Consider the following 22,318-nt stretch of genomic DNA (forward strand, 5'->3'; position numbering starts at 1 on the left):
TTGTTATACACAGAACATTCTCCAAGGTGCCCTGCATGTGTCCTGCATGTGTCGCTTTGTGATGCCAGCTGGCCTGGTGGCTCTGGGTTGGGAAATACGTACCTGGAAATTTTGGGGGTTGGACCTGGGGAGGATGAGGTTTGAAGAAGAGAGGGACTTCAGTGGGGTGTAATGCCACAGAGGGCACCCTTCAAGGCATCCATTTTCTCCAGCAATCTCTGTTGCCTGGAAACCGGTTCTAATTCCCAGAGATTTTCAGGCTCCAACCAGAGGTTGACAAAATGGCCACGGACAAACAGACCCTTCTTTATTTGTAAAAATGAAAGCCAAAACGAGGTCCGGTATAGAGCTCATTTTCAAAGGAATGTCTCTTCTTCAGTGGCTTCTGTTTCTTAAGTTCCAGTGATTCCAGCAGTATGTTCACAATCAGTCGCAAAGATTGTCCAACTAAAGGTATCCGATTGACCTCTGATTCCAGTGTTTTTGGAAGGGAGATCAATGCGGCCACGGCCTACCTCTGTAAAGGTGGGGATTTTGAGCATATTGGTCGAATCATTGGGATGTAAGAAACAGAAGCCACCGAGGAAGAGATCTTCCCTTGAAAACAAGTTAAATACCGGATCTCGTTTTGGCTTTTGGCTTTCATTTTTAAGAATAGATAGGCATTTCATCAGCTTTCTTCTTGTCCTTGGTTTTCATTGGCTGCTGGGTTTTTTCTTTTTGTCCAGCAGTTCCTTTACTGCTGTGGTTTTAATAGTATTTAAGGCAGAAGAAGAATATTGGTTTTTATACCCCACTTTTCACTGCCTGAAGGAGTATCAAAGTAGCTTACAATCGCCTTCCATTCTTCTCCCCACAACAGATGGCGTATGAGATAGATGAGAGAGCCCTGATATTACTGCTCAGTGAGAACTGCACTATCAGGACTGTGACAGGCCCAAGGTCATCCAGCTGGCTGCATGTGGGGGAGTGGGGAATCAAACACAGCTCCCCTGATTAGCACCCAGTGCTCTTAACCACGACACCACACTGGCTCTCTGTTGCTTATACTTATTAAGGCTCTAGAGCAGGGGAAGTCAACCTGTGCATTTGCTGGCAGGGGCTCATGGGAATTGTAGTCCATGGACATCTGGAGGACCACAGGTGGACTACCCCTTGCTCTAGAGTGATTTCAAGATGTGATTGGTTTTTGGAAATGCAGGAACAGGCTACCTTGTTTCTCTCAAGTGCTGAAGGATGGACACCATTCAGTTGCAGACTAAGGGTGAACAATAGCACCTTTGAGTTTTTGTTAACAATGTGCTTTTTAAAAAAAAATTGCAGGCAATGAACACAGTTATAGAGTCCATTAAAGCCAAACTGGGTAGTTTTCCTTTTCTGATAATGTTTCCCCAGGTTTGCTTTCATTCTGTTGATAATTCCCTTTCTTTCTTGGCTGAAATTAGGTCTTCGTGAACAGAAAAAAAGGCACACATGATCACATTATGTTGGTCAGGGAGCCAAGGAGGACAGAGGCCAAGAACTGGAAACTGTTCATAAATGAAAGGGAAAATAAGCCAAAGATTGTTCAGCCCCAAGAACTAACCTGCAAAAGAGAACAGCCAAAAAGGGGACCAAAAAGCTGTGTTGGAGCTAGGCTTCTGGTGTGTGACTCTCCCTTATGTGTGTGTCTCTCTCTGGTATGTGACTTTCCCCCAAATAATGTTTGGGGCCAACTGACCTTCCCCTTGGGGTTGAACCAACAGGCAAGTTCTTTGGCCCAGGCTGGGATAGGGGTTAAGAGTGGCAGACTCTAATCTGGAGAACTGGGTTTGATTCTCCACTCCTCCCCATGCAGCCACCTGGGCTAGTCACAGTCCTCTTAGGGTTGTTCTTGCAGTACAGTTCTCTTAGAGCTCTTTCAGATCCACCTACCTCACAGGGTGTTGTGGTGTAAAGAAGGGAAGGGAAAGGTATTTCTAAGCTGATTTGAGAGTCTTTGGGTAGAGTATAAAAAACAGCTGTTCTTGTGGGGAGGAGCATGCAGGGAACTCAGGGGGGGGGGGCTTGGAGCTTGCGAGGGACCTGATGGGCAAGAAATTGTAGGAAAAGTTTAGGGGCCTTTGATCTGTCTATAGGGTTGCCAGCTCCAGACAGGGAAATACCAGGAGTTTTGGGGGTGGAGTCTGAGAAGGATGGAGTTTGGGAAGGGGAGGGACCTCAGTGGGTTTAAACTATGTGTAGAGTGATATCGGCTCAGGGGTGGCCAAACCGTGGCCCTCCAGATGTCCATGGACTACAATTCCCATGAGCCCCTGCCAGTGAATGCAGGGAATTGTAGTCCATGGACATCTGGAGGACCACAGGTTGGCTACCTCTGGCTGGATGGATAGAAACGTCCTCCGGCAGAGGCTTTGAAGACCAGCTGAATGGTTTGGTGTGCCACTTCTAGGCGCCATGGTTAGGAAAAAAAACATATTTGTACTCCTCTCCTGCCTTGGCCCCAGGGATGTATTCAAACGTCCCCAATCAAAACCGGAATGGCCCGTTTTCCAGAGGCAACGTCTGACTCATCCTTTTGGAGCGCTGAGTAGCGTGGAAAGACTCGCTTTATTTTTGTTTTTGTTCAAGGTATTAATGACAACAGCAAACTCCGGTAGACAGGCTTAGTTTGGCTTATTAATCAATAGCAAAATAATGTTACAAACTAATCAGCTCCCCGGTTCCACAAGAGAGACACGCGAGGCAATTTGCAGCCTTTCCCAAGAACCAAACAGATTAACGTCCCTTCGAAGAAGGCAAGAGAAAAAATTTAAAAAGCACACGGATATTTATAGACGGCGAACAAAGCAAATATCTTGTTGCTGTAATCCTTTCAATGAGAAATTCCATTCACAATCACCTTGCCATCTTCTGCAGCAGATTTTTTTTTGTCACACAGTATTAAGACATTGCAATGCTCAACAAACCCTTTGTTCATATATTTACACGTATTACACGTATGTCTGACTGCATCACATCAATTAATACATTCTGGAGGGGTAGCCACGAGTTCACAAGGGCCAGCTTATAGATTTCATGCCACTTAGTCCTTAAGACCCTTTGCCGTAATACTTAATAAGCGATACCTCCTTTTGTCTCCGGGTTTGGCCCAGATTCTAAGGTCAAACTAGTCTGCCGTGATTCAGCAGGAAACATCAAGCAAGACTTTATGATAGACTCTTGAGAATCATAGCAACAGATTCTGAGGGTTCTATAAAGCAGATGACTAGGTTTTTGGAGTGCCTGTGAAATATCCAACTATCTGGTAACAAATAAGCTTAGTCTATATGCAACTGTTAGATCTGACCATGCGCTGAGTTATGCACCGCACCTCCCCTCCCCTCCTCCATCCCCGCAGCGCTGGCTGCGTCGGCCTGGAACGGCCGATTTGGATGCCACCGTGCACAACCCTACAAATCATAGCTGAAAATACGCTACAGTATTGATGTCGTCCCCCATACAACAGAACGGCTTGGTGAGTCTATATGCACCTGTTAGATCTGACCATACAAAGGGTCTTGTCAGCCAGCCGAATAGCTTGGGAGCTCTGAATAAGGCACGAAGCCTCCAGGTGACTGTAGCAGGTGTCAGTTTTTGAGCAGTTCTACAGACATATGTGGGGCGTTCTCTTTCCCTTTCAGTGCTGTGGCTGACTCATCCATCTGCTCACCTTTTGGCAGGGCCCTGCAGTGCCACGAAGATCATTAGATGTTGCTGGATGGTAGGGCGCTGGGAATGGGTCCGAAGACAGACGGTTATGTTCACGGTCATCAGTGGAAACGACTACAGTCGCATCGAGGCCTTCTGAGTCTGTGACAGCTTTATTCCCAGGATGTATAAGGGGAAAGCCGCATTTGTTGCTCTGAAGCTGATTATTTCCTATTGTGTCTGGCAAACCCAACACCCTTTTTCAAGTGATGGTTACCCACATGAACAAAAGAATATAAGCAGAGCCCTGCTGAATCAGACCAGTATCCTGTCTCACACAGAGGCCAACCAGTTCCTCTAGAGCAGGGGTAGTCAACCTGTGTAGATGTTCATGGACTACAATTCCTGTGAGCCCCTGCCAGCAAACACTGGCAGGGGCTCATGGGAATTGTAGTCAATGAACATCTGGAGGACCACAGGTTGACTACCCTTGCTCTAGAGAGCCAACAACAGAGCGTAGAGGCAGAGGCCTTCGCAAGAACATAAGCAGAACTCTGCGGGATCCATCTAGTCCAAAATCCTGTCTCACACAGTGGCCAGCAAGTTCTTCTGGAGGTTCAACAACAGGGCACACAGAGATTGAGGCCTTCATAACAGCATCAGAAGAGCCCTGCTGGATCAGACCAGGGGTCCATCTAGTGCAGGATCCTGTCTCACATAGAGGCCAACCAGTTCCTCTGGCCAGCCCTCAACAGGACATGGAGGTCAAGGCCTTCCCCTGATGTTGCCTCCTGGCTCTGAGATTCAGTACTTTATTACCTCTGAACTTCCAGATCCTAATTCAGAGCTTTCATGTTATTCACCACTGACTGACATGAAACTTCGTAGGGTCAGATCTAACAGTTTCACATAGACTACTTAGACTGGTAGCGACAGATAGACCACCCCTCTGATCTCTTTTTAAAGATGCCTGTGATGGTGGCCATCACTACATCCTCTGGCAGTGAAGGCCACATTTCAATCATTTGCTGAGAAAAGAAGTATTTCCTTTAGGCTCTCCTGAATCTACCATCTGCCGGCATCGTGCCCTGAAGTTCTAGTATCTGGGGAGAGGGAGAAGAAAGTTATCTTTGTCATAAACAGGAGGAGTCAAGCGAAGTCTAGGCATTTAAGCTGTGATCATAGCTCTGGTGTTTGCAGAAGGATTGTGCTAGGTTGGCTTTCCGGAGTCCTGCTTCGGGCAGCTTGTGGTCTTTTTGGCTTCCTGGAGGAAGAGTACTTTGGTCTTTAGCCATCCACTAGATTGTGGGTCCTGTGCCTGCCCCAAAGTTGGATACTCAAACATAGCTTCCTCTGCCTGTTCTTCTACGGATATTTTGCCATTTTTTTGATGTATTGTCCTTTTCTTTAATCAGCCTCATAAAATATTAAATGCATGTCCATATATATTGACTCTGGCGTGGTGATGTATGTCATGCCTCATTTGCCAAGAGCCACTTCAGATTTGCTTTCAGCAGACGATGAAGTTGTGGGTAATTTAGAAGAAAATTCTATTCTCTTAGGGTTGTTCGCCCCTCCCCCTCCCCCTCCCCCTCCCCCTTCCCCTCCCCCTCCCCCTCCCCCTCCCCCTTTTTACATGTCTCTCTAAAAAGCTCAATATAAATAACAGTGTCAACTTCTCTAGGCCAATGTGATTTGTTTGCTCTCAGGTTTGAAGGGCTCTCGGGGGCTTGCCGTAAGAGAACACACGCTAAAGACAGCCGGCGTGGTGCAGTGGTTAGAGCAGCAGACTGGGACCTGGGAGATCCGAGTTCGAATCCCCACTCAGCCTAGCCCACCTCACAGGGTTGTTGTGAGGATAAAATGCAGGAGAGGAGAACAATTTAAGCTACTTTGAGCCCCCACTGGGAGGCTGAGGAGTACTGAGGCCAGGAAAGGTCTAACAGGCCCCATTGCCCATTCAAGCTGCCTTCAACGTAGCTGCAGCCTTATCTGCTCAAAAGGGGCGTAATGTTGCCAGAGCCTTCACTGAAAGAGGGGGATTCACGCTCAGTAGCAACAAGTTCTCCAGGTTTTAAGAGTCAAAGTGTTGGAGTGAAAAACCCAGCATGCCTTGGCATTGGGGAGAAGGAGGCTACACCTCTCTCAATATGTTTACATGTTATCTCCTTGAATGGGAGGCCTCTCTTTGCCTTCACTTGCCTTCAACCCCTCCTGTCTCACCTTGCCCTCTTCCATGGAGACCCCTGTCTGTGCACATCTCTCCTGTAGCTACAGTGCCCTCCTACTCCTGCACACCAATTGCCAGACAAGCTGGCAGGCCTGTGTTAGGGAACGTCACAACTATTCATGACTGCCACATACCTTGCCATTGCTAGCACATGGCATTGCCTCTTGGCAGGAACACCCTCTCAGCCTCCTCCTGGCCTGCGGTCCCACCCTCACCTCCAATTGGACGCTTACCATCCTTCCCAGCCAATGGCTGGTTCCCCAGCAGCACCTTTGGCCTTTGATTCCTCTCAATATACCCAGCTTTTCCTTCTGGGGCTCAGCCTCAGGGCTTCCAGGTTTGGGCTCTGCTTCTGCAGGCTGTGCTAATTGACACAGCCCCTCCTCCTTAGCACTGATTGCCTTGTTAGCAGAGAGATCAGGATCCTTCCCCATAAAACCTGCTGTGGGTTGCTTTCAGAGCTTTGCCTCTGTCTTCTGCTGTTGTTTGAGCAAGTCACTTGTCTCCCCCCTTGGATTTCTGGAAGAGCAGAGTCAGATTTGAACCCTGGACAATGAGTTTTTCTTCTCTTTTGGCTGCAGCCTGAATGTCAACTAGATCTACTTGAATTAAATGTAAGTTTATGCATGTGTTTTTTTTGTGATATCCTCATTGGGGGATTTATTGGCTGTACTTTCCTCCCCGTCTCTTCCCAGTAAGCTAACAGCTTGCTGCCATAACTTGATCTCTGTAATTAGGGTTGATACAACAGTGTTAACTTGTGGTTTTACATAATTCTTAGCCTGGTTTTATCTTTGTGCGTTATCTTTTTTTATTGAGCTCTTAGACCATGTAAACTGCCCTGCGATGGGCAGCCAAGAGGGGTGGTCCATAAACCGTGATTCCAGTTAAGTAGCATCATACTGTTTTGCCTGGGCTAAACTCTGTTCTGGTAACCATTTATTTTTATCACCTGGCATGTGTGCACTGTAGCCAGGCGTTCCTAAGATTGTCAGGTGTCAGGTTAGAGCTGGTTTGTTTCTGGTATTCCTTGAGATCTCTCCTCCAAGGGCTAGCCAGGGCTGACCATCCTTAGCTTCTGGTGTGATTGGGCTTGCCTGGGCTATCCAGGTTGGGTTTGGTTAGCCCTTCTTCAAGATTAATCCACTCTCACAATACAAAGCTCCCTTCACCAGGTGAGAAACTCGCAGCACCTGTTACCTTTATTTGGGGATGGAACCTGGGACTGGCTGCATGCAGACTTGGCAGTCTTTCATTCCTCAACAGCAGCTCCTCCCAAGATCTCCTGGCATTTTGCCTGCTGCCCTGTTTCCCATTGCACAAGGGTGGTGGGGTGCCTGGTTTGGGCCAGAAAGGGGAGTATCAGTTGAAGAACTTTCCAGAACCTTGTATCATGTGTTGGCCCAAAGAGATCCAGCTTTCCCTTGCAAATTGCATTCCTGTTCCGGATGGGGATGTCAAGGCAGCTCCTATCCCTTTCATAACTTTTTGTCTTGGGTGGTCTTTCCCTGGGGAAATATTTTCTCTCTAGGTTCCATCAGTATATCAGGGACCCTGCACCTGGTTGGAGGGAAAGGTGTGTCTGAAGAATCTCACCCCGACTAGGCTTATAGATCATTCCTGGACTTTTTTTGTTTTCCAAAAGCCCCGATGTGCCCAGAATGCATCGAGGAATTTCTCCACCTCCTCCCCCCCACCCCTTTTGCAATGCGGGAAGCTAATTGAAAACAACATGATTGTTAATGATGCATTTCGTGTTTGGAAGTTAGAGGAGTGATTAATACGTTGTACGTTGTATATTAACACCTTCTCCGTGGCTTAATGGAGAGAAAATATCTGTTGTGCGTTTAGCTTGTTTCTTCTCTGGGTTGATATTGTTTTCACCCTCTTTCCCCCCTCCCCCCTTTAATGAAATACAAGGCTTCTAGTTCAGAGGCACTTGATTTAAAGTATAATTTTAAATCAGTCAATGCAAGTTTATTTCTCTATCCTCTTATTATTACTCTTTTTTGCCACCCGCCAGCCGAGAAATAGATTATGTTGAATGGGTTGGTTTGGTTCTTAGAAAGGAGTCAGGTTTTGTAATGTATTGATTTTTAATGGGCTCCTTTGGGGATGTGCTGGAACTGTCAAATAGTTATTGGTCCCTTTGGTGGAGGGTAGAAGGAGGCCTTTTGCAAGGGGCGGTTAGATAAGGAAGACGGTTTCCCCACCATGTCAGGCTTATTGCATTTTAGCCCCCCTACAGCCCTTGAAGGGAAATTAGTGTTTGCATTGGGGAAGGTGCATATCATTGCCCCAGGGTGATCTAATAAGTGAGGATTCGAATCCAGGTCTCCCTAGTTCGAAAACCCTACATTCTTCACCGCGTAATGCCTGGACAGGGCAGGAAGAAGGATAATATCTGTGGGGTGGGGCAGAGAATTGGCTTCAGAAGTCAGAAAGTACTCCACAAGAAAGTAAAGATTTCTCAACTGAAGTTTTAAAAAGAATCTAATTTGTTCCTTTAGCTATTTATACCCCACTTTTCTCCCTTGTGGGGATCCAAGAACAGCTTACGAATGTCCTGCCATTTTTATCCTCACGACAGCTCTGAGAGGTAGGTTAAGCTAAGAAAAAGAGGGAGTTTTGTGTGTTTGATTGGTTCTAAGTTAAGCTAAGAGAAAGAGGGAGTTTTGTGTGTTTGATTGGTTCTAAGTCACCCATGAGCCTCTGCGGCAGAATGGGGGTTTGCAGTTCCTAGCTTGACACTCTAACCACTAGGCAAGATGGCTCAAAACGCCACCTCTTACGCTCCGGGTAGCTAGAAGAAAGGCTAGGTGTGCAATGCAATATCCCTACATCTGTGCTGATAGTGAGGTGGTTTGCCAGTGCTCGCCAGCATGGTGTCGCGGTTAAGAGCGACTGCTTTTAATCTGGCGAGCCGGGTTTGATTCCCCACTTCTCCTCCACAGACAACCAGCTTGGGTGACTTTGGACCAGTCACAGTCCTGTTACAGCTGTTCTCAAAGTGTAGTCCTGTCAAAGCTCTCTCAGCTCCCTCACAGGGTGTCTGTTGTGGAGAGAGGAAGGGAAGGCAATTGTAAAAGCCACGCTTTTGAGCAGTGGAGAGATGGGTATAAAGTTTGAATCCAGTGGCTGTAAGTTGAATTCTGGCTGTAAGCTTCTGTGTGCACACGCATATTGGAGAAGCTTGTGTCCAGAATAAATTTGTTTGGTCCAGTGGCACCTTTAAGCCCGCCAAGTTTAATTCTTTATGTGCAGGCAAGCGAGTGCAGTGCCAGAGACCCGACTTGGAGCGGCCTATTAATTTCCGCCCTGTTCTAGGAGCTGTTCTCTGGGCGTACTTTCCGGCCATGCTTGTACAGCTCTGGCCAATAAAGTATAATTTAATTTAATTGCCTGGTCCTTGCTTGTGTCTTTGGAACTGCCCTTTAAGGCCCGGGGGAGGAAATCCATCAGAGGGGAGGGGGTTGACAGCAGAGGCCTGCTCGAGGTCCCTGATAAACTGGGAAGCTTTGGGGACAAGATGTCTTCCGCCTTGGGGCCTGAAGCTTTCCGTCGGACACGCTGCTTGCCTTCTCTCGCTTTAATAGGACTTGTTTGGTTCTGAAGCTCCCATTCTGCTTTTGCTGGGAGTATCCTTTCATTGCTGTCTCTGCTCCCTCTGCAGTGTCAAGCAACCTTTCCAGAACCGGGAGGGAGAAAGCTGCAAAAAAGCTGTGCATTTGCAAAATCCAGCTGGGGATGGCTGGGGCGAGGCCAGGCGTGAGACTAAATCAAGATGCTTTGTCATCGCTCAGAAGTTCAGGACTCCCCCCTGCCCCGCTTCCGTTGGATCAGGCCTCCTACCCAACTATCCTGTTTCCTGCCCTGTCCAACCAGATCCCCAAGAAGGGTCCCAAGCAGAGTAAGGGTTGCCAACCTCCAGGTGGCACCTGGATAACTCCTGTTATTGAAATTGATCTTGAGACTACTGAGATTCTTTCTCCTGGGAAGAAAAGGCTGCTTTGGAGGATGGGCTGGAGAGCAGCTTGGTGTAGTGAGAGCCAGCTTGGAGTTGTGGCTAAGAGCAGTGGCCTCTAGTCTGGAGAACCAGGTTTGATTCCTTATTCCTTCTCCATATGTAGGAGATGGAACATAGTTGTTTTCTATTGCCCCAGAGGGTCGGACCAGAACCAATGGGTTAAAATTAATTCAAAAGAATTTTCAGCTAAACAACCGGAAGATGTTTCTGACAATTATAGTGGTTCCTCAGTGGGACAAGCTTCCTCAGGAGGTGGTGGGTTCTCCTTCTTTGGAAGTTTTTAAGCAGAGGCTGGATGCCACCTGATGGAAATACTGATTCTGTGAATTTAGGCAGATTGTGGGTGGGCAGGAAGGGTTGCGTCAGTAGTTGGCTCTGTGGCCCTTTCTTGCATGCGCAGGGAAATGCCGGCTACCACTGTGGAGTCGGAAGATGAATTTCCTCCAGGCCAAATTGGCCATGGTTTCTATTTTGTTTTGTTTGGGGGGGCGGTGTGGGTGGGAATCATCTGATAGTTGTGACTTTCCTGCATTCTGTAGGGGGTTGGACTAGATGACCCTGGAGGTCCCTTTCCAACTCTTATGATTCTTTGTGTTCCCTTAAGTGGATTCAGAATTATCTCAGAACTGATGGCCTTTCTCAGTGAGGGTTTTGGAGACCCACGTGTTGCAAATCCTGCATTTGCAGGCTCGCCTGTCCTTCCTCCTAGGCAGCTGTCTTGGAGCAATCGGTCTGTTGAGCATGCCGGTGCACAGTCCCACTTAGCATTCTAAGCTGGGGAAGAGCTTCCTGGGGAAATAAGGCTCAGTTAATGACTCGGCTGAGCATTAAGAGCTGGACGAGGCTTTCCACCAAACCAGGTAATTGCAAATTCCAGAAATGTCACAGTTGCCTGTCAGGCTAGTGGAGCCTGGCATCGTGTTGCCATCCACCCAGTGTTTTTGTAATAAAACTGTTTTCCAAGGAACTGGTACCGTCCTTTGAAAAGTCATGGTGGGTAATTCCAAGAGGCTTTCAGGGCCCAGGAAAACTCTCCAGATCCAGCTCCATCTTCCTCCTGGATGTGTTCCCGGTTGGCCTTCTTGCTTCCCGTCCTTGTTCAATCTTTATTGGGTGATATAGCCATATATATGAGCCTCTTGTGGCGCAGAGTGGTAAGGCAGCAGACATGCTGTCTGAAGCTCTTACCATGAGGCTGGGAGTTCGATCCCAGCAGTCGGCTCAAGGTTGACTCAGCCTTCCATCCTCCCAAGGTCGGTAAAATGAGTACCCAGCTTGCTGGGGGGTAAACGGTCATGACTGGGGAAGGCACTGGCAAACGACCCCGTATTGAGTCTGCCATGAAAACGCTAGAGGGCGTCACCCCAAGGGTCAGACATGACTCGGTGCTTGCACAGAGGATACCTTTACCTAACCATATACGTGACCAAATATCTTTTGTTCAACTTTTATTGGGTAATCTGACCATATATGGTCATGTTGATCCACCCTCCCCCTACCAAACTGGCCAATGATGGGCCTGGAGGGGGTGGGAAGGGGAGGGGCCCTGGGTGGGCGTGTCCACAGCTGTGCTTCCCAACCATATTCTGCATGAACGGGCCACTTCTGAGTTTTCTCAAAGCCTGAGGAATGTTTCAGGGGCTTCTCAGGGGTAAATTTAAATAATAAATAGAATAATAAATTTTAATAATAATGAAGTTGAGAGAGGCTAATCTAGGTCTTCTACAGCTGGACTCTGACTAGCGCCACCTTAGCACTGGTTGCTGGCCAATTTGTATTCTTTCCACCAGGTTCTCTAAGAACTGTGGGGGAACTCCAAAGTGAGCTGAAATGTCCCCAACATCTTACATGTTCCAGCCACTGGAGGGAGCAGAAATGCGCTTGAGTTCCTAGGTGTACGGGGGGGGGGGGGGGGGGAAGGGGATGCGCATTCTTTCTGGCTGGCTTCCATGCCAGCGAGATTCTCATTACCGACTTTGCCGGCCATTGGCTTTGATTCCTTTTAGAGCTTTCCACCACGAGTGGTTAGTTCTCTGTTTCCCTAATGTGCCTCATTATACTGCGCATGGTTCCACTTGGCTTCCTTGAAAAGGGTCTGCGGAATGGCTGCAGCCAGGAACTGGAGATGGCCGCCCCCAACTTGTTAAATTGGGAAAGATAAGCGGATCGCCTTTCATATTAACGGCACATTACTGCAGGGTGGGCTTTTTCCTAAACGGAGGCCCCTTCAATGAACTCTGAAAGAGCGCCTTCCAAATTCTGGGCTCCCGCTGATGAGAGAACTCCTTGTCCAGAAGCAACTTAAAGCTCTGGCATTGCGTTCTTCCAAACTCTGCAGCCTGTTCTGTTCTTCGGCCTAGCTGGATTTCTGCCGGGTGGGCGGCAGGCGTTTTGTTGCAGGACTAAAACGGCCCTCGGAGACGGCTTTTGCGGGACGTCTCAAGATAAGTGGCTCTTCAAGGGGCTCTTCCTCTAGAAAGACAGCAGTGGGGGCCTGCTCTGCCTCCCTCAGGGACGGACCGTTCCCTGCTCATTACGGAAGACGTCCCTCCTCCTAGGGCTTCCGGGCCTGCTGATGTGGCAGTTTTGGTGTCTGAGTGCCTTTTTGTTCCTCCTTCAGCAGCTGTGCTTTTCCCCCCTCCTTCCCAGAGTTTTTCGAAATGTTTTAATTTGCCAGAGATACGTGCAAATGGTAATTACATGCAGAGCTTCTGTAACTGCTAAACGGATTGCCTGCATTAACGGGTTCGGCGTTAAAGGACAAGCGTAGCATTACGCAAAACGTACTCCAGGATCTTCCGCGCTCAGGTTGCTCCGAGGATGCTTACGATGACTGACAGCTGATGCGGAGAAATGAACTGAGCTGAACCGGAGCGTCGCAACGGGATTGGGTGGCATTTGTTGTGTTGATCATCTGGATGGATCTGGGGTGTGGGCGGCAGCCATTTTGCCAAATTACTCAGCGTGGTTCTGGCAGAGGGAAGGGGGCCAAGCCTATCTGCATTTCAAATGATAGCAGCCCCCACTCACGTCCGTTAAAGAAGCTCATGCTTTAGAGCAAGGTCGGCTGAACTCTGGCTCGCCAGATGTCCTGGGATGACGATTCCCAGTTCTGGCAGGGGCTCATGGGAATTGTAGTCCGTGGACACCTCTGGAGAGGGGAGCCCCAGTTTGGCCACCCCTGCTTTAGGGTGACAAACATGTTTTTTCTTTTTGCCATTTTGGCCTGTGGGGGTAGGTTTAGTGCAGGGGTAGTCAAACTGCGGCCCTCCAGATGTCCAGGGGGCTCCTGGGAATTGTAGTCCATGGACATCTGGAGGGCCGCAGTTTGACTACCCCTGGTTTAGTGTCTCCAGCCTCCTGGCGGCACATGGAGACCTGGTACCATGGAGACCTGATACCAGGAGACCTGGTATCACAACTGTTCTCCAGGCAATGGCAATCAGTTCTCCTGAGGAAACTGGCTGCCGTGGACAATGTGGCATTATAACGCATTGAGGTCCCTCCCCTTCTCGACCACCTGGAGCTGGCAACCCAAAATGAGCTGAGAATCAATGCTCTTATCACCATGTCCCCTAAGAAAGCTGCTCCTGTTGAATTGATGCCTGCCACACAGATGTTAAAAGCGCAGAGCTGCTGTCTGCCAGAGTAGTTCTAAGCCTGTTCGTGTGTGTGACCCCCTTGGGGTGGGAACAATGGTTCAGGTAGCCAAAATCCACGTCCGCACTCACTGCAAAATTTGCCAGGTGGCTGTGGACTAGCTATGAGAGCTCAACAGGGGATTGACCAGTGACTCTCTCACCCAAACTTATCTCTGGGAGGGTAGGGGGGAAGATCTGCACAGTTAAAATTGGGGTTCCATGGCTACCATTCCTGCTACTTTGAACTCCTTGAAAGAAGAGACAAATGCCATAAACTGAAGTGCTTTAGCCATGCCATCGCATCAAGAACAGAGTGTGTTATGACAAGTCTATTCAACATGGGTATTCTTTTGAAGTCAACTCCAGAGATCCTGCTGGTACAATCTAATAACTGATGAGTTAGATTCAAAGCACAGAGATCAAGATCTGCAGAGTGACTGGGAATTAATGGAGGTAGCCAATGGAGTGACTGCAAAATGGGCTGAACGCCCAATCTCTTCTTAATACCTAATAATAATTGGGCAGAGACATTGTGTAGCAGCTAGAATATCTGCAGCTGGACCCCCTGTCTGGCCCCAGGTGGGGTGGAAACCATCGGGTATCTAAAAGACTTTTTGGGAGGCAAGCAGAGGCCTCATATCTTAAGACCTGTCCTTCACTGACCTTGCTGACCATGTATAAAGCATTTAGCCGTTACGTGAGTCATCTTCATCAGCATCCTGTTATTTTAGCAACAACAAAAATATCTTTCCTGATGCTTCTGCTTGGGGAAATTGGAGTTTAGGTACTGCATAGCAACAGAAGTCGGAGTGTTTTGTGGTCTTCCATAGAAAAAAGGGACCAGCTCAAAATCCTGCAAGGATCTTCCAGTTGTGAGCAGATGCAATAGCAAATTCCAGCTGCTGCCGACATTATCCCTCCCCTCTTGAAAAAAAGATACTTAAAAAATGAGGCTCCGGCAAGTTAATGACTTGCTAGTTGGTGTGTTTTAGTATTTATCGACCGCTTCACTGCGGATGAGTGGAAGTGCCTGTCGTGAGTGAAAATACCTACGGCATCGCCGCCACGGAGAACAGCAGCAGAAGCATCCCGGCCTGGCCAACCGCAGCCTCCTCCAACCTGGCTGAGCCTTACCTTTGTATGCGGGGGAGGCGTGCCAACTCTCTCTGCTGCCTCTTCCCCTTTTGTCCATGGTGCGAAGAGCCTCCAGTGCAGCCCCGGAGGTGCAACTGGAATCCTGCACACTCTACCCCAGGGGTAGTCAAACTGCGGCCCTCCAGATGTCCGTGGACTACAATTCCCAGGAGCCCCTGCCAGCGAATGCTGGCAGGGGCTCCTGGGAATTGTAGTCCACGGACATCTGGAGGGCCGCAGTTTGACTACCCCTGCTCTACCCAGTCTGCATCTCGCTGCTTGCTTGTTTCTCCATGGCCAGGATATCCGAGGGTAACACAGGCCAGCTCAGCCTCCAACGGCGCAGAAGGAGAGCCAGCGAGTTGCCCTGGTTGAAGAGCGACGGATTCTAATCTGGAGAACCTCCTTTAATTCTTTGCTCCTTTTCCACCAGCCAGTCACAGTTCTCATACAGCTGTTCTCTCGGAGCTCCCTCAGCCCCACCTACCCACCTAGGCTGTCTGCTGCAGGGAGAGGAAGGGAAAAGTGTTGGGGACGGACGCCCCATTTGAGAGTTTGCTGCTTCACTAAAAGCAGCTGCAAGTTCCGTTGGGCTCCCACGTTCTCATTGGGTGAAGGAGTTGAAAGCAGTCGCAAGGTTTAGCTCAGCGACTCTGGTGCAGTCAGACTGAACAAGGAGGGTGACACTGTAGAAACCCAAACCTGCCTTGGGGCGGCTGCCCCCGTCTTCCTTGCTCCTCCCGACATCAATGAACATTCACAGGCTGGATGCTTCTCCAGCACACCTCCAAGGCCGATGGTTCAAAAGGCCACCATTGGGCTTGAACTGGGGCTTCCGACAGCATCCGACTGAACTGCTCTGAGGTTAATGGCCTGATCACCAGAGGTGTCTTTCAGGCTCAGAGCCTAATGGTCCACGGCGACTGTAGGGGGAAGCGCATTGCGCCACTTGCGCCTCCAACAAGCTCCCGTACTCTTTCTGTCTCAGAACCTGCTTTTAATGTGCATATAAAGTAAGGTGGATCCATGGGTGGTCCCTTCTCGCTTTAATCTCTGAATTCTGAGTATTCGGTGTTTTAAGGATTAATGCATTAGAGCGACGATGTTCAGATGGAGTTCTGAGAAGCCCTGGGGTTCGTTTAGAGCACGCAGGAAAAGTGGGCAAGTGAGAACAAGATGCCATTCAATAAGAAGTGCGGAGTGGTACATCTGGGTCACAAAGATGAGAAGCGCGCATACTAGATGCTTCTGGGTAGCAGCGGGTGCGAATGAGAACTTGGGGTATTTGTGGGCGGTAAACTAAACTTGGGCAGACAGAGTGATGTGGCAGTAAGGGAGGCGAACGCAGGCTTGGGCTGTATCCACAAAGGCATCACATCAAAATTGCAAGATGTCCTAGTCCCACAATGTAACTCGTTGGTCAGCTCACATCTGGGGTGCAGTTCTGGAGGCCTCGCTTCAAAGAAGACGTGGACAAAATGGAGAGGATGCAGAGGAGAGTGACGAGGATGCTCCAGGGTGGGGACCGAGCCCTGTGAGGAAGGGCTGAGGGACTTGGAAATGTTCATCCTGGAGAAGAGGAGGCTGAGAGGGGACGGGATGGCTCCCTTGAAGTATTTGAAAGGTTGTCATTTGGAGGAGGGAATGGAGCGGCTCCTTTTGGCAGTGGAGGAGAGGACCTGTGGCAATAGCTTCAAACTTCGTGTAGAATGGTACCAGCTAAATATAAGGGCGGGGGGGGGGGATCCCAATCAGATCAGCAATGGAATGGGCTGCCTAAGAAGGTGATGAATTTTGAGCAGCGGCTGGGCAGGTCCTTCTCCTGGATGCTGGAGGCTGACCCTGCATTGAGCAGGAGGTGGGACTAGATGGCCTGTGTGGGTCCCTTCCCACTCTAGGATCCTATAAAAGGAGCAAATCCAGGATTCCTCAGAGAGATTGTCATTACTGGCAAGCGATCCTTCTCCAAAGACAAATTGTCGACTTGTACGCAAGACTCCGAGTGAGTTTGTATTTTACCTATCTGTGACATTTCTATCCTGCCCTTCCTCTGAGATACTCATGGCAGCATTCTTGATTCTCCATCCCTCATTTTATCCCTGCAGCTATCTTCCAAGGGAGCTCAGCTGAGAGAGATTGGCTGGCCCAAAGCCACTGCATGCACATCGCAGGAACTGGCAAAGCTGCCTTCATACGGAGTCTCAAGATCGGTACTGTTTGCCCAGATATCTTGTTTATCAGTCAGCACTTATGATCCCTGAGATGTAAAACAAAAGGATGTTTTTCTCGTCTGTTGCCTCTGTGGTATCCCTTCCTCAGGAGTCGTTGGCGTCTCTGACTTGCCTGATTCCACATTTGTGCGTGTGTGTGTCTGTCATCCATCTGGTCAAAAGGTTTGTGAGCCGGGACAATGCTGGGGTCTTTGATGATGCTTGGACAGGAGACCGCCAAAGGAGTCCAGCAACAGGCAGTGGCAAATTACCTCTGAATGTCTCAGGGTTTTTTTAACCTTACTTCTTACTGCCTGGAGGAGTCTCAAAGTGGCTTACAATCACCTGCCCTTCCTCTCCCCATCACAGACACCCTGTGACAGCTGGGAGAGCTGGGACTTCCCCAAGATTGCCCAGCTGGCTCCATGTGGAAGAGGAGTAGAGAATCTAACCCGGTTCTCCAGGTTAAAGGCTACTGCTCTTCACCATGATGCCAGGATGGTTCTCAGCAGAGTCCCTTGCAATTCAGCAGCACCTTTCCCCACCAATCTTGTCCCTTTTTTCTGCCACTTCCTGGTACCATTGTGGTCTTGGCCTGCATTGTCACTTCAAGTTTCAGCTTTGATCAGAATCGGCCCCCGAATCAGGGAGCCGCGGCGATCTGTCCCTGATTTCGTTATTGTGCTGCAGAGGCGTCTCCTTTTTCCTTCCTTCCGACGTGCCTCCGCTTGGCTCCCCTCTTATCACCCCTGAGCTGTGGCTTTTACTGTGGCTTTCCAATCTTGCACTCCTTTTGTCCCCAAACATTTTCATAGCGCTATTATTGAAACCTGCCTTTTTATTAGCACAGTAAAAGAAAGGAAATTAAACCACAAATACTCATCATAAAAGGATGTCGGAGGGGTCTGGAGGTGATCCATGGAGCGGCTGGTGAATTTTCACAGACAGTTTTTTTTTTCTCCTCGCCGCAAGCTGACCGTTTGGTCTGCGCAGAGTTGGACCCGTCTTTACACCTCGGAAGTCTTAAATAGATGGAGAAATAGCAACGGGGGCAACAGGAAAAGGCCTCTTCATCTGAAGAAGAGTTGGCTCTTGTAATGCCGCTTTTCTCTACCTGAAGAAGTCTCAGAGCGGCTTTCATTCTCCTTCCCTTTCCTCTCCCCAAGCGTCCCAAGCGATATCAGTTTCAAGCACTGGAAGCCATTCGCAGATGCAGCGTGGGTTGAAGGATCCAACTGGGCAACGGGGATATATGAATCTGTCCTACTCATTGTTCTTTTATGCCACTTATGCATCATTGATACGTTCTGTGCCATTCGCACACAATTGATGTGCAAGTTACATTAGAAAATGCCTGCAGTGTAGGGGGCAAACACAAGATGCGAGGAAAGGGCATGAAAATGGAACTCACAAGTTCTGTGGGCCATGGGGGAGAAACTGAAACCAGCTCTTTGCTTTGCATGAGCATAGGCAGGGTCACTATCCTCTGGATGAGGCCTGGAGATTTGGAGTTTCACCTGATCTCCAGGTGTCTGAGATCAGTTCCCCTGAGGAACGTGGCTGCTCTGGAGGGTGGACTCCACGGCCTTATACTCCACTGAAATCTCTCCCCAATAGGGTTGGGAGCTCCAGGGTGGCAAGTACGTGGAGCTTTTGTGGGGGGAGGGGCTGGACTTCAGAGGGTTGTAATGCCATAGAGCAGGAGTAGTCAACCTGTGGTCCTCCAGATGTCCATGGACTACAATTCTCATGAGCCCCTGCCAGTGTTTGCTGGCAGGGGCTCATGGGAATTGTAGTCCATTGACATCTGGAGGACCACAGGTTGACTTCCCCTGCCGTAGAGGCCAGTTGCTCCAGGGCAGCTGATCTGTCATCCAGAGATCAGTTATAATCCCAGAAGATCTCCAGCCAGCACACGAAGGTTTGGCAACCTTACATCCCCTACCTCTGCGCTTTCCAAGCGGCACTCCCAGTACCTCCTGGACATTCCCAAACTAGAGTAGCCAGTTCTGAGCTTGGTTAAGAAATCTGACATTGCCCCAGTTCAGAAGCCCGGTTTCTTGTTAGTTCTCAAGCTGAATCTGGAGACCTGGAAAGCCCTTCCTGCTTGACCCTGGGCTTGAGGTCTCACCCAATAGGGAATTCCTCCCACCCACCCCCACAGCCTAGGGTGCGTGTGAACACAAATGCAGAGTAATTTGAAATGCCTGTTGCGGTGAAAACAACACAGCCTTGTGACTTTTCCAAGACCAATGAATTGTTTGTGGCAGACTGTTTCGTGAGTCGCAGCTCATTTTGTTAGAAGCTGGGAGTGTTACATTCGGGTGGCAGAGAGATTTATGCCCTGGGCTGTGAATGGCTGGAAGGGGTTTCAAGAGAGGCCAGAATGCCCAGAAGAAGAAGAAGAGTTGGTTCTTATATGCCACTTTTCCCTACCCAAAGGAGGCTCAAAGCAGCTTACAGTCACCTTCCCATTCCTCTCCCCACAACAGACACCCTGTGGGGTGGGTGAGGCTGAGAGAGCCCTGATATCACTGCCCGGTCAGAACAGTTTTATCAGTGCTGTGGCGAGCCCAAGGTCACCCAGCTGGTTGCATGTGGGGGAGCGCAGAATCGAACCTGGCATGCCAGATTAGAAGTCCGCACTCCTAACCACTACACCAAGCTGGCTCTCTTCCCAGCTTCCTAAGACAAGGTGGGTGGCACTTAAATGTTACAAAACATGGAGGCAAACAAAATCCAGAGGAGTAAATTATCTGCTCCGAGTGGGGGCAAACTTTTACTGCTCTGGGTGAATTGGCAAAGTAAATCTGACTGATACAGGCAGTTAGGTTTCCTCTTGTGTTTTTGTAAACCACACTGAATTCCAGGGGATTGATGGCTGTTTTAACAAAGAATTATCATTGGCTGCATTTGGTGGTATGACACAGTCTACTGATGTAACAGAATTGAAGGACACTCCACTCTCCAAATACCAACCTTTTGGGTGGGGGGGGGGTCCCCTGGCCCCAAGGAGGGTTGTGTCTGGCCTCAGCTAGGGCATTTTCCTTCCCAGACCCCACCTGGTGGAATGAGCTCCCAGCTGGGCCCTGCCAGCCTTTTGGTTGGGGCCAAAATTAACACCTACCTATGGCCCCACCCATGTCATCTATCCATGATCCATCCCTTTATGTGTCTCTAGCCCAGCCTGACCTATTTGGAATAACCTCAGTAGCTGCTATGGAGAAACGTTTGCTGTTATCTGCCACTAGGACCTGTTCAGGTCCCTGAACCCAGTGTGCTTGCGCTGTTTCTCTGTGTGCGTTTGTCACAGAACTCGGGGTGTTGCCGCAGGGCCTTAGAAAGGGGGTCTTTGCACTCCAGTGACCTTACTCTGCATCTCTGGCCTTTTCGGGAAACCGTCGGGTAGCATCCACGATGGCCCGTCCAGCATGTTTGGATAGTGGCCGGTTTAATTGCCTCCGTTCTCCCCCCTCTTCCGGCCGCCGCTCCCAGATAAAGCATCACTCTTTTTGATGAGCGCCAAGTTCCTCATCCCGGAGCTGTCAGGAGAAGAAATATTGGAATCATTTATCCCCTGATCATCGGTTACTGCGCACTTGTTTTGGTGTGCGCGCAGCAGACGAGAGCTTGAGCAGAAATTGTCCCGTAGAATTCATTAGGTTCACATTCGAGATGGATGACTGGCGGGATGGAGCCTGAGAAAGAAAAGCTGCCCAGTCCCCTTCGCCCAGGCAGGCTTGGCTGAAGGTTTTAAGGCAGGGCTCCTTGTACCTACCCACTGGTTTTAGAAAGGGGGTGGGGCTTTTGTCCAGCAATTGGCCTCTGGACATTTGACTGGCTGTATGTGTATACAGGTATGTGTATACACGTATACACAGGTATCAAAGCCCATTTTAAAAATGGGGTTTGAAAGGGGCGGCAGGCAGGAGGGTGTGAGAGGGTGGGTGCGGCTCCCTTTGGCCCGCAAAGTGGGCTAAAGGGAGCGGGAAGCTCCCCCCCCGGCTGCGGCAACAAGGCTTTGCAGCCCGCAGGGAGCCTCCAAACTCCCCCCTTGGGCTCCCTCCCAGCAGGAGCGTACCTGCGGGCCGCAAAGCCCTGTTGCTGCCTCTCGCCTTGTGGGCGACAATGGAGGCTGCAGCCACAAGGCTTCTAGCAGGCATGGAGGGAGGGCGGGAGCTGGAGGAGTAGGGCCAATCAGGGCTGGCCTAGAGGGATAGGGCCCTGGACAGTCTCCGCCCAGGTGGCTGTTTCCCAAATATATAAGGGAGCAAAATAGTGTTAAGGATGTGGCTCACTTTCAGATTTTTTTTCCTAATAAGAGGACAATCTTGAGCACACCAAACGCCAGCTTTTGAACTCAAGTGGAATTACCCTTGCCATATTAATACCTTTGGTTCCAAGCTTTTTCAGGCCCACAGCAAGGAAATTGCTTATTTAAGGATGGGTCAGGTTTTAAAATGGTTTTCGTTTCGAGAGTTGGTTCATATCCACCGTCTTGCTCATTGCATGCGCTTCCTTTTCACTGGCTGTAATGGGAAATGTTTCCGACACCAATTCCTTTGTTTGCCGTCCAATTGTTATGAAATTTTCAGGGATTGTACAAAGGGAGCGTCTCTGCAAAAGATCTCATAGCGATTGGGAAAATAGTACCCGTCGAAAACAGCTATGATAGGCGAAAAGAAAAAGACATTAAAGGGCTTGGCATTCATTCACATTTCTTTTTGTTTGAGCAAATGGATCAGGAAAAGAATTTTATTTCTTTACTATGCTGGTAGCCAGTATGCATCCACACCTTATGGGATAGATCAGTGGCTGGGAAAGACAGGTCAACCTTGGCCGGGGATAGGGCGGGGGGAGGTAGGGTTGCCGATGCAGGTTGGGGAACTCCTAGAGATTTGGGGTCGGAACTTCGGGAGAACAGGGGGCTAAAGGGGGTACAATGCAGGGTTGCCAGCTCTGGGTTGGGAAATACCTGGAGATCTTGAGGGTGGGGTCTGAGAAGGGCCAGGTTTGGGGAGGGACTTCAATGGGATTGTGACTGTTAAGTCTGCGGATTCGGTAGATGTTTGGAAACAATCAGCTCTTTGTTAACATCCAGAAACACCAAACCTTGAACATAAGAACACCATGAATGTATGTACAGTCCAACCAGCCTGTCAAGAGCCCTGATTGGTCCTTAATGGATGGTTCCCATTGGTTCATAAGCCCAGGCAGTCTCTGAAAGGGTGAATTGCAGTCCTTCATTTGCATATGAGGCCTTGACTGAATAGATTACAACTTAGGTTGGGTGCTTCAGTCTGCCTTCCAAACACTCTACTTTCTCCAGCTGAGCTGGTAGTCAACTGCAGATCGGTTGTAATCCCAGCCAACTCCAGACATCACTCGGAGGCTGCAAGTTATGTAA

The 22,318-nt window shown here is 49.3% G+C and overlaps 1 protein-coding gene across 6 annotated transcripts in view; it reads left to right on the forward strand.

Annotated features, from left to right (window-relative positions):
• GRIK4 (glutamate ionotropic receptor kainate type subunit 4) overlaps positions 1-22,318 on the forward strand; it is a 352,867-nt gene that overhangs the window by 72,849 nt on the left and 257,700 nt on the right. The window contains exon 1 of one of the 6 annotated variants that reach the window (XM_077305825.1): positions 6,311-6,513. The exons of the other annotated variants lie outside the window; for them this stretch is intronic. The gene's annotated coding sequence lies outside the window, so the exon portion shown is untranslated. Of the gene's footprint in view, positions 1-6,310; positions 6,514-22,318 lie in introns of those variants that run through there. 6 annotated transcript variants of the gene reach the window in all.

Source organism: Paroedura picta, chromosome 12, assembly GCF_049243985.1.
Source record: "Paroedura picta isolate Pp20150507F chromosome 12, Ppicta_v3.0, whole genome shotgun sequence".
NCBI classification, from domain to species: Eukaryota; Metazoa; Chordata; class Lepidosauria; order Squamata; family Gekkonidae; genus Paroedura; species Paroedura picta.